Source organism: Mus pahari, chromosome 5, assembly GCF_900095145.1.
Source record: "Mus pahari chromosome 5, PAHARI_EIJ_v1.1, whole genome shotgun sequence".
Classification (NCBI taxonomy): Eukaryota; Metazoa; Chordata; class Mammalia; order Rodentia; family Muridae; genus Mus; species Mus pahari.
Window position 1 is genome coordinate 112,205,409 of NC_034594.1, and position 13,436 is coordinate 112,218,844.

The window sequence follows — 13,436 nt, forward strand, 5'->3', positions numbered from 1 at the left end:
ATATGTGATCATACAGAATTTTTCCAGCACTCTTCCTTGGTACTAGCATAAAAACAAAGCTTTGCACATACCTCATAATCTCTTTACAATGTTTGCACCTTAATTTTTGATGTATAATGTAGAAATTGTAACAGCGTCTATAAATTCTTACAAGAAATCACTCATAGAAAGCTACTGTTATAATTAGTGCTATCATCTCTTTAAATTTCTCAGTCTTGATTGTCATCCTGATAGAATTCGTAATCATCATACAAACAAACATCTGGGGATGTCTATCAGGGAGCGTGTAGATTAGGCCAGTTGAAGAAGGGGAACCCACCCTAGATGTGGGCAGCACTATTCCGCAAAGAGGGGCCTGAACAGAATAGAAAGGAGAAAGGAAGCTGAAGATCAGCATTCATCTCTCTTTGTTTCCTGGATGGTGATATAATGTGACCAGCTGTCTCAAATTCCTGCCGTAGTACTTTCACCTCAGTGATGGTCTCTATCACAAGGTAAGCCAAAAGAAAGAAACTCCTCCTATCTTGAGTTGCCTTCTTCTGGTATTTTGCCACATGGATGACAAATATAACTACTTAAAGAGTCACCATATTTCAAGATGTGATTGAGATGTAAGTAACCCACCTACATTGCCTAGTAGATCGTAGTATTCTCATATTTGTTTTTACATTAAAACAGCTAAGGGGTGTTAAAGTAATGATTCTTTCTAAGAAGAATTCTATAAACTATTCTAAGAAGTAATTAATTCACTATAATCTATAAGACATTCCAATTGTCTTGAGATCTTTCTCCAAGTCTTATAATTAAAACAACCCTATCATATTGAGAAACTAAGTATCCAAGCTTCCAGTTACATAAATATATACAGAATGACTATTTTATCCAGCCTGTGCCAGAGGAATATTTCCTCTAGTAAGAAAAAGAGAATGCTAGAATAATGAAGGAACCACCTTCAAAATTACTGGCATTTTTCTTTGAAGTGGACAGCTTCTAGAAGTGACTCAATTATGGAATCAATTACAAAACCGAAACTTTTATTCTTACTTATTAACTATAAAGAGTTTAGCAGACCTCTTCGTTCTCTTGAAAGGCTGTATGTTCTAGGCCAATGTTTATAGCTTTAAGGAACTTAAAATGATCAAGTATGACAAAAAAGTCAACATATTCTCCCTGTTCACAAAGCTGTCATGATAATCCTTTGGTATGATGTAAAAATCCAAGCACATGCTACCAACAGATTCATCCCATGGTCTTTCCTTCTCTTTACATTTGTGTAAAACAAAACAAAACAAAACAAAACAAAATGAAACAAAATAAAACAGCATGGTTACTGGAGGTGCAACAAGAAAATTCAAGAGAATACAAGGAAGAGTCTTTTGTCAGGATAATTTGCGCTACTGTACTCTCTTGAATTGCCTATTTCTTGACTTACTATGATTGCAAGATGATGTATGGACATGTGAGTGTCTTCCTCACAGAATGAATGATCATGAGGTTTTAAAAGTGAACCCATTATTTTTGTGATCTCCATCATGCAGACCCAGAGCCAGTGCTTACATGAGACAGTGTCAACAACAAAAAGGGACAATAGAGCATCTAAGCAGTAATTCAGTACCTGAGAGTCAAGTCTTCACGTGCTTGCTCACTGTCCCTATGACAGTATCACCAAAGCAAGCCATATGAGACATGAAGGGAAAACATTCATCACTGATGAACACTAAGAAAATTGACAGCATGCATATCATGTGACATGAGCAGCAGGCATATTCAAGATTATTATCACTCCACTTTGTGCAACAGTTTTTCCCCTGTACTGTACCTTGACCCTTTCGATTTCTGTTGTTCCCTTCCTGCCCCCTCTCACCGCCCCCACACACACCCTAAAGGCTGTGTCTCTAACCTATTGCACTGTAGGGAGTTGTGGAAAACTCAGGAGAAGTAGCCAAGTGAAAGAATTTAGGTCACTGGAGGAATGTGTTTGAAGAGCATAATCCCCCACACATACCCTCTGTGTCTTCTCTCTGGCTCTCAACAGCCTTGAAATAAGAAACCTGGCTCGCCATTGGCTCCCTCTCCATGATGTCATGGATTACTATAAGCCCAGGAGCAAAGGAACAGCTGACCTTGAAGAATTCAGAACTGTCAAATCTGAATTCTGCCAATTCAAGGACCGGGAAGTTAATTTAAACCTTTCCTCTTTTTAAGTTGGTTAACTAAAACACTCTGTTACAGCAACACGTATCTGACTAATCAACATTTAAAACAATTTTATCTTGGGCCTTAAAGTTTAAATGGTGCAACAAGACCTAATATTTCTCTTTCTTTCTTTTTCTTTTTTTTTCTTTTTTTACTAGCTTAATTCTTTTTATAACCCATTAAGCTTTCATTTGAAATAAGTTAAGCAGCTGAGGGTCTGAAATAACCTACTGAGTTTATAAGAAAGTCTAGTCCAAAGCCAGAGGCTGAACGTCACACACAGAGATGATGGTGAAGAAGACTACCTTGAAGCCTGGAGTCCCCTTTAGTGCTGCAGCTCAGCTCTTTCTTGGCATCAGTTGTAGAGAAGTGAGTACAGAAACTTAGCCCAACAGGCCACAGCGGCTCTCAGACTGCTCCCGCAGCCACCTCCTCGTGATCTGCACACAATGCCTAAAGGCCTGAAGAAACGCCCCTGTTCGTTTAGAAAGACAGCTTTTGAAGCTATATCTCTTCCATGTTCTTTAAGATGCTTTCATTAGATTGATTATGCACATAACACGTGCTGATTGTATAAAGCAAAAACATGCTCTGAAGGTCTTTATCATTTACATTGAAAGGCTATGAGCAAAATGCAACAAAACAGAAATATTCAAGCAACTGCCTCAGATTCCAGCTTCTCATTCCAGGTTTGGTGAGAAGAGCTGCTGGTCCTAGCTGTTGTCGGTGGAGACACTTTCCAGAGTTACTGGCTCCGCTGTTGCCCATATGAGGTATTGTTCACTGCACCATTACTTCATTACACTGTTTCCTTCCTGGGGAGAGGGGGGCTTGAGGGTTCCCTCATTTTAATCAAGGTAAGCTCTGAGTATTTTCTTGTCTTAGAAACCTAGCTTTCATAATCACTGCCTTCTACTCTCAAGGCTTTTAACTGATGTTATAATGTTTCATGGTTAAATAATGATACTAGATGGAATTCACTGTCATTCGTTCACTAAAATGGATCTTGCATCGGAAAGACCTATTTTTGCGTATATAGTGCATGTGAAATATAATGGTCAGCATATTAAATTACAAAGTGGGGGATGCATTAGAAAATAAAAATGAGGATGCAAGAACTCTAAAGTACAGAACTTATGTTATTATCAAGTGTCACCTTAGCAGGAATCACAGCAGACAATTTTCTTCGATATATCCAGACATTCTAATTACAATAAATACTTGGGAGATCATGCTTTGAAAGAACTATGAAAAATTCCTGAGTTGTTACAGTGGACCAAATATTCCATTCCCTTTCCTAAGATCTGTTCACATCCCAATTTAATAAACCTGCAAATTAGTCTGCATTGGAAATGAAATATGAACATTTACAGTTAAGAACACTGACATAAAATGTTGTTCTGCATTATCTGGGTGGTCCCCCTGTAATCCCACAGGTTCTTATAAATGAAAGGAGGAGATCAGAGTCAGAGCAAAGACTTTGAAGATGTCACACATCTGGCCTTGAAGACAGAGAAAGGAATCTATAAATTCCATGAGCCAAGAAAGGCAGGTGGCTTCTAAAACCAGATGTTCCCCTGGGGCTTACAGAAGAAACCCTGAAACTCTGCTGACACCTTGATTTTTAGCTAAGAACCATGTGTAACTCCTCAGTTCCAGAACTTAAGATCAGGGGATAATGTACGCTCATGGCAGGGGACAATCGTAGAGAGGCATTAAGTTTAAAAGAACAGTGACAGTCTGGTTGGGGTAAAATGCAGTCACACAGGAGGTGACACATGCATATAGAAGATCACCTTAGGGGAGAGAAAAGATTCATGTTCCCTAAGAATCGATCTGCTATTATGACATATTTGAAAACTGATTATCACCCCCAAGTAGGGACTTGCCACTTCCTGTGGGAAGACTTAAAAATCAGAAGAAGCAAAGACTGAAAAGCAATGATAACAGTTAGGGTTCAGAAGCTGCAGTGGTGGCATGGTACCAAAGAAAGCTTGCTTCATCTTCCTGTTGTCCCCATAGTGCTGATCACCTGTGGGAGCAGATGAGCAAGGGCTCCCTCACCTCTGCACCTTTGTCTTTAAATTTTTTAAGTGTGTGTGTGTGTTTTTAGTGTGTGTGTGTGTATGTGTGTGTGTGTATGTGTGTATGTGTGTGTGTGTATATGTGTGTGTGTGTGTGTGTGTGTGTGTGTGTGTGTGTTTCTATTGGTACATAAATACCACAGTGTACATGTGGAGTCAGAGGACAACCTGCAGGGACTGGTTCTTTCTTTCTCGGATGTGTATCTTGGGAATTGAACTCAGGTTCAATCAGTATTGAAGGCAAGCACCTTTACCTGCTGAGCCATGTCACAGATCAACCCATGTCTCTCTTCTAAAAAAGAATACACTATAAGAATATTGCAACATTTGGGGACTTCTCTCATAGAGTTACTTATAGGAATCTACAACGGGGAGCCTTGCCATAGTGGAACAGTGAGCATTCTGTTTGTACTAAGAACCTGTGCATTTCAGCAGGCACATAGCTGTTTTCAACTCATCTGTGATTTTATTTCATTTTTGTTTATTCTTATTTACTCATTTAGCTCTGTGTGCGTGTGTGTGTGTGTGTGTGTGTGTGTGTGCATGTGTGTGTGCCTGAACACATGCTCACACTTGCATGTATGCAAGATTATGTGGGACTTGTGTTTGTGTCTGTTAGTGTGTACGTGGGGTGTGTGTGTGTGTGTGTGTGTGTGTGTGTGTGTGTGTGTGTTTGTGTCTGTTAGTGTGTACGTGGGGTGTGTGTGTGTGTGTGTGTGTGTGTGTGTGTGTGTGTGTGTATGTGTAGCCCAGAGGAAAAATTCTCTACTTTTACCACATGGGTTCTGGGTTCAAATCTAGGTCATCAGGCTTAGAGGCAGACATTCCACTCCTACTGACATCTCGCTGGGCTATACCTTATTTTAATCTGTTCACCTGAAAAATAATTCCTTCATTTTACACTATCGTAATTAAATAAAAGGGCATTAGATAAGCTGTCAAACAGGATTAGTCATCGGCCACAAGTGCCCAGAAAAACTCCCACCACATAAAAATGGGAAGTCATTTATTTGTGCCATGCAACAGAGCTTGATCTTAGGCAGATTTCCATGTGTTGTGAAAGAAGAAATGGGAGTCAAATGATAATACAGATTTTACTCATTCATGTTCAAAAACAAATCTCAACATTTGTGCACACACTTTTCAAATTGTTATTCAGTGCTTTCAAAGTTTTGTCCCATAGCAATCCTGTCCCCAGCTTTGTGTCCCCTTTGTAAGAGAGTGTGTCTGTAGTAATCCACATGAAGTTTTCACCTCCATTGTCTGAATATTCTAATTATCTCTCTTTCGTATATAGCTCCCTTGCCTGCCTTTTCACTCTTAATAGGAGTGTAGAATATTGGTTTGAATCCACTGAATATGATGTGGTGGCAAGAATTACAGAGACAGCAAGAGTGTTTACTACATTTGACTTTTTTTTCCTATTGTAAAAATCTCTTTTTTTCCTATTGTATTACCAAAGTGAATCTGCCGAAAAGATTTTACTTACTGGAAGGACTTGACATTATATCCATCTTGTGTAGGCATAATGACCAAACTATAGTAAAACGAATTAAGAGTCTTTATAATGAATTTAATCTCATGAAGATGATGTAAAAATTATTAGGCAGATGGAAAATTGAAAACATATGGGGCTCATCTCTCTGCTCCCTGGGTTAATTTTGAATGTCCCAGGAGCTCCATTTAGTTGCTAACCCTACTTCTATTTTCCTATTAGATTCTCAGAATGAACACAGACTTCCTTAAAGCAACATGTCCAGGCTGACTTCAGCCCTTCATGTAGAAGACTCTCCCTGGTCTGAGAAGAGCAGCTATATTTGAATTTGCAATAAAAGAGCTTCCTATGTGGTTTCAACGAAAATGAACTACTGGACTATTCTGGAGCCAAGGCAATTACAGGAAAGTAGGTACTGATGACAGACAGAGAGTCTACTGGGACCCAATCAGTATTCTGAGTTGGTGGTGATCAGAAAACCTGAAAGAGCATTGGAAGGAAGGAAGAAGGCCAAGTTGAGCTCATCAACTCACTTCACTCACCAATGAAAGGTTTAATAGATTGTCACTATCATTACTGTCTAATCATTATTATAAATCTATGCTATTTTATACTTTAGTTTTTAGTAGACAATCATAATCTATCAGCTTAAAACTGAAACATACCCAACTTCAAGTACTGGATACATTTCTTGCCAGGTCAGCAATTTTGTCAATACTTCTTAAGGTTTCTAGACCTCAGTCGCATTTTAAACATGAGAATTAGCACCTTTCTTGTGAAGCACCAGAAGACACAATTTGAGCTGTTTCACAGTAGACTTGGGTACATACCTTCCATCCTTTTTGGTCCTTTCAGGGATCAGGTGCTGAAGGCAACCAGTTGAATGTCACTTAAGGCCTTTCTGTTCTGGGAGAGTAAGGGTTGTATGAATTTGGAAGCTGGAATGAACCTCAACATAACCAGAACAAAGCAGACACACCAGAGCCTCATTAATGCCAAATAATCCCTGGAGATACAGATAGCTAATCAAAAAGTATTTAATAATGATTTCATGCATTGAAATTTCACCAATTATCAGATATGAAAATGCATAATTATGTAATATAAAGGTGATATAACAGTTAATAGTGTGTTTAGTTTGGTTTTGTGTGCAGAAACAATTTTAAACTTTTAACTGGCCTAAAAAGTAAAAAATAGACTTACTATAAATATTGATCTTAAGATAATGTTTGATAGACAACTAAGAAGTCAAGACCATGCCTGTCATCATCACCTTAGCTAAAACTAGCTGCTGTCATACTTCTAGGTGGAGTGTCCCTGGAAACAGGCGGCCTGATTAACTGCCTATTGTTCACAGACACATGTGTAGCATCATAGAGGCCCAGACAAGGTCACTAGACTGCTAATAGAAACAAAACTTGACACTCAGGATGATATGTTTCAGAGAGTCCTCAGCATACATTTGATTCAGAAATTTGGGCCAAGGAGGAATGACAGCCATGATAAAAATCTAAAAGGTAAGATGTTGGCTTTGGAAATATATGACAAGAGGAAACTGACAACAGTCAAGAGATAGTTAGCAAGGCTGGAAAAAAATGAGATGTTAATAAGTATAAGACTAGAGAATACTGAGATGTGGTATGTAACAGGAGAAAAATCTGCTAAACAAATCTGACTTCCTATAAAATACTGAACATACTAGCTAGTTGCTGCTAGCTGAGTGTCATAAAAGATAAGAAAGAGATGATCTAAGATCAGAATTGATTCATTTTTTTAAGAAGAATATAGAAGAAGTATAAAAAGGGACTTATTGAGTTAGAAAATAATTATTCTAAGTTTGTCTTGACAGCAGAAGATTGTAAAAATAAAATATGACTTAGGGAATACAGTATATGCTTGTACAATGTTTATAAGACTTCCATAATGATAGAGGTGGTTTTCTCAAAGAAGTAAAAATAAAAATTATATATGACCAGGCATTCCTACTTCTGGGCATACATCCAGAGAAAATTAATTCAGCATATTGAAGGGATATGTTTCTTGCAGCCCTGTTACATTTCATACAGCCTAACAATCAATCAACTGGGGAATGGAAAAGAAAATATGGTACACACATATGATAGAAGGTTAGCCAACCATTGAAGGAACAGAATTTGATCATATGAACAATATGGCTGGAACTGGACATCATTGTGCTAAGCGAAATAAGCAGGTACAGCAACGGCAGAGACTGAATGATCTCAGGGGTGTGTATGATCTAAAGTCAGATAAATTGTACAAATTGAAGAGAATTGTAGTTACTAGAACCAGGGGAGAGCAGGAGAATGTCAGGAGGTAAGAGGCTGGGGAATGAGTTATGGTACAATAGATAGAAATAACCTGCCAGTTATTTCACTGAACCACAAGAAAGGATTTTCAAGGATTTTGTCCTAAATGAATTGTAAACATCCCAGGAGATAGATATGTTAAGCCTGCATTAAACACTGCAAAGTATCAGTGTACTGACTAGTTTTATGTCAACTTGACATGAGCCAGAGACATCGGAGAAGAGGGAGCCTCAAATGAGAAAATGAGAAAATACCTCAGTAAGATTGGGTGATCAGGAGGCTTGTAGGACAGTTTCTTTATTAGTGACTTATGGAGGAAGTCCCAGCTCTTTGTAGGTAGAGCCACCCCTGGACAGATGATCCTAGCCACAGGAAGCAAGCAACTGAGCAGTACCCCTCCATCCGTGGCCTCTGCATCAGCTCCTGCCTCCCAGACTCAGGTTCCTGCACTGTATGTGTTCCTATCCTGACCGCCTTCAGTGATGAACAGCAGATATGGACTACTAAATCAAAGCAACCCCTTTCTTCCCGAGTTGCTTTGGTAGTAGGTAATTTCATCCCAGCAAAAGAAACCCTAACTAAGACAGTTTGTATCTATCAAAACCTCAAATGTACCCCAGTGCTAAGTAAAATTGTACAATTTATATTAAGAAAAGAATGTGTTTCCTAGGAGGTAGTTCAGTTTAACTAGAACAAATAATGTGACCAAGAACTCCTAAGTGTATGATCCCACATGAACTTTCTGTGTCAATTCAGACGCTTGCCTTTAAAGCAAGATATTTATAATATAACTGAGTATATTCCAAAAAAAATTAAATAGAGTACTTTTTAAAATCATTGGTTTATGTATGTGTCAGCAGCAGGCATGTCAGAGAACACATGTGGAGCACCTGTCTGGAGGTCAAAGGACAACCTAATAGACTCAGTTCTCTGCTTCCACCCTGAAGGTCCCAGGAATTGAACTCCTGCTATTAGGCTTAAGAAGCCTGTGCCTCTGTCCCCTGAGCCATCTAACAAGCTCCAAAGACATCTTTAAAGGAGATAAGTAGGCAAAAGTACCACATGACTTAAAACAGGACCTTTCAAAGATCTTATATGTCTGCTAGACTTCCAGGTTTTTAGAAGCACGAAAGAACTGAGAATGTCACCCAACTGGAGAGTCTTGTGGTGATTGTACCAGCATCATTAACATAGGGAAGGAAGAAAGTGAGTCTCAAGGGGCAAAGCCAGAACCCCAGGGAATAAGTAAAGGGAAGAAGCAATAAAACCTCAACTCACTCATGAACTATCCCCAGGTAGAAGAATCAGGCTCTGAACAGAGCCGGGGACATTCATTGCCAGAGCAGGTTGCCTAGCAGAACTGGGTGTGCAGCATTTCCCGTGCTGCGGATCAGGGCAGGACGCCTCTGCCTCATCTTCCTCTTGTGTGGTTCTGTGGCTTGTTTTCTACTTTGAGTAGCTAGTTGGTTGTAGGGACAGATAGCTTGCCACTTTTGACAAGGCATGTCTAAGTTAAAAGCAGCTATACCCAAATCTCAAAACTCACTCAAGGTCCCCTTTTAAGCCCAGGATTTCAAGCTCATGCTGCAACTGGATAACTGTGAGAGTACGGGGAGAGGGTGAGGGGGACTTGCATGTGGGTCAAATGAGAACCGCAACAGAAGACATACTCTTGCATGTTGGTGTTAAGAAAAGTCCTCAGTACATAGCCCCCTCAATGTAGAATCCTTTTCATACAGCTTGACACTTCTTTATATCAGGAAATGCTTGAATTAAGTCCAGCCCTGAAATTTTCATCAATCCACATATCTAAATTTATGCCAATATCATACTGCCTTAGTTGCTGTTGGTAGTCGTATATTTTGAAACTAGGAAGTATAAGTTCTACAATTTGGTAATTTTAGAAATTACTTTGAATATGTAATATTAATGTATAATATGAATATTAAATATATATTCATATTAATATTTTCATGAATATTAGAGGACAAAGACATACATTTTAGTGTTTTAAACAATTATTATCCGGTGCTTTATCTTTAAATATAAAGGTGTTCATCACGGTGTCAGTTACATAAACATGAAAGAGATGGCCATTCTCATTGAAAGTTTTTATCATACATAAAATAACATCCTCTAGTGCAAGATAGATCATGTCAGCTGTCATTTTTGCTGCTCAAAGAGTTGAATTTTTAAATAATCTGCTATGAATGTGTGCATGGCACTCAATGATATTTGTAAAACATTATCCTCAGCAAAGCTTGGTAGAGGAGTCCATCATCTAGATTGCCCATGAATCAGCATGGGACCAAGTAAAGTACCCATCAGGCCAGGGATAATGATGTTACCTGACAGCTGAGCTTCTCTGTCTGTCGATATGGTGAGCCCCTGAGAGCTGCCAGGCATTTTATGCCTGGTGAACTGGAGAGCTCTCTCTCTCTCTCTCTCTCTCTCTCTCTCTCTCTCTCTCTCTCTNCTCTCTCTCTCTCTCTCTCTCTCTGTGTGTGTGTGTGTGTGTGTGTGTGTGTGTGTGTGTGTGTTCTGGTGTTCTGGTGTTCTGGTCTGGGACGTGAAGAATAACAGCTACATAGAGCCCTGGAATTCCTAGTTAGTGGCCTGGAATATTGAGTTTCTTTCAAGATTTATTTCTGGCTCAGATTTCCTGGAGAACACAAGCGCCACTAAAAGCTGTCACACTTTTCTTCTGGTTAGTTATTACATTCCTTCTCTTGTCTCTGTTTTCTTGGGATCAACAGTGCTTTAGATATTTCCCATCTTTCCCAGAGGCTTACTTATTATGAGTATCCTTTTCATTGGATTGTGCTGGGTTCTTGGACCCTTGCTCAACACTATTAATCTTGACGTGTGCTCTCTATCCCCTTCCCATGCCTATCCATACCCTTATCTAATCTTCTCCCACAATGGTTCCTGAGTAGGGATGTGTTTATAGTGAAATAAGAAGACAGTGACAATTTTAAAGACTAGTCAGAATCAGATAGAACATTTTCTGGGTTACTGTGGAAACATGAATGGGCAAGACTGATGTCTCTATGTTATTAAACAAACATGTGTGAATGTAGGGAATGCTGTGAGTTTCTATTATTTGAAATATTTGGCCGAGATACCTATAGGAAATTGAAACCCAAAGGAAGAGGAGATTGATAGAGGACACTTTACAGCCAAATACATGAGAAAAGATTTAAGAAAACAAACAGTATTAGTAGAATATAGACAAAAGAAAAAATATAGTTGTATATTAGGCCAGAGATATATGATATCAGTGCTTGAGGAACCTTATCTAAAGTGATGGTTCATTAGAAGGCCATCATGGCTGGAATGACATCATCAAAAGATGAATGCATGTGCTGAGTGTACATTGGAAAGTGAGGTTATTCTGAGTGCTTATAAAATGAGCTTTCAAGTCTAATTGAAATGTTGCAGAAATATAAGTGTTCTATGAAAGTGAACAGAGAATGCCGGAGTAGATTCTTTTGTTGCTTCAGATAGAGAGACTGCAAGTACACACATGATATGTTGGTTGTACCCTCTCAAAGCAAGGTGTATTGAAATAAGATCGACTATACCATGGAAATGAGAGGGGCTGAGAATGCAAATGATCTGGTTGTTATCATCAGCAAGTGGGGTCATTAACAGACTGGAGTGAAATGGCATGGTTAGGTGTCATTAAGGTATGCAGTAGTTTGAATAAGCTTGGCTCAGGGCATGGCACCATTGTGAAGTGTGGCCTTGTTGGAGGAAGTATGTCACTGTAGGGGTGGGCAAGGAGACCCTCTTCCTAACCACATGGGAGTGTCTTCTATTGCCTTCAGAAAAAGATGTAGGACTCTCAGCTCCTCCTGTACCATGCCTGCCTGGAAGTTGCCATGCTCCCACCTTGATGATACTGGACTGAGTCTCTGAACTTGTAAGCCAGCCTCTATTAAATGTTGTGCTTATAAGACTTGCCTTGGTCGTGGTTCTGTTCAAGGCAGTAAAACCCTAACTAAGACACAGTATAAGCACATGCTTCTTAATATCAAAAATACTAATGACTATCCAGTTTAAGCTTTCTGTAAGTTATAATTATTCATACCTGCCTGATATTACCTTATACTAAATTTCAATGAGGTAGATTGTTTATTTGAGCATAAAAATAAGCCCTGTGCCATCTGTACATGTTGAACAAGCATCCTCACAATGCATAGATGGGGGAAACGACCATGCAGGCCAAGGTTCTTGAAAGGAATCAAAGGTTAGTGACTTAGTAATTCCTGCAAATGAATTATTTTACCTCTGTATGAGGTATTAAAGTCAAAGCCACAGGATCCTGGATGCACCAGGACCCTCTCACTTCTGGAGTTAGTAAGTCATGACCATAGATTCCCCATAAATCTATAGTCACCCCTATTTTTGTTCTTTAGGAGAAAAAAACCCACAATGACAGCTCTATCACTGCATGGAGAAGGAAGGAGTGAAGGGATTTGAAACAAAGAGTGGTGATACCCATTTACTTTTTCTGAAAATCAGGAAAAGAAGGTACAATGTGAAGAGAGCCTGTGGGTTTTTACTGTTTCTCCCTCCCTTATTCTGTGGTCATGAAATAACTTTGATTTGGGAGTTCATGTGCTCATGGGCTCCACATAGTTTATTTGTCCTGATGAGCATTTACTCTTTGATCCAGTGAGGGTAGATAGACAGTACAGTTTGCCTTCCTTAAACTGTCTCCTCTCAGTTCTTGGAAACAGACTAAGAAGTTATAATTTTGTTCCCCAAATGCTTCATGTCTACTTTCCTGTGGAGTCTGTTATATACATGAGTCATCTTCCAAATGATTCAAAGACAAAACTATTGTGTCAGAGCTCATCGTAGCCTACTGGAATTCCTTGAAGAGGTTGAAGTCTGGAATGGAAACTGCTCCTTAGTATTAAATCTGTAGTTCATTTTGTCACTCCTTGGCTGCAAGAATGTGGACAAAGCAATGTGTGTCTCTGGGCTTGAGTTTATGGGGTTATGTGCAATGACAGCACTGGGCCAGAAACCTCCAGTCACATTTCTATGATTTGTTTAGGACATCTGGAGAGGCAACGCCATATCAAATACTGTTTGACATACTAGGGAATTATCATACTTAAACAATTGTTTTTACTCCAGAACCATTGATGAAAAAAATTATAGACAAAGAGATGAGGCAAGAGGAAAATAAATGTTGTGACTTTTCTTAATATTTTAACTGTCTCTCAGAGAAAAAGAGGAAGAAAGAAAGAAAAGAAAGAAAGAAAGAAAGAAAGAAAGAAAGAAAGAAAGAAAGAAAAATTTCAATTACCTTGTGCTAGA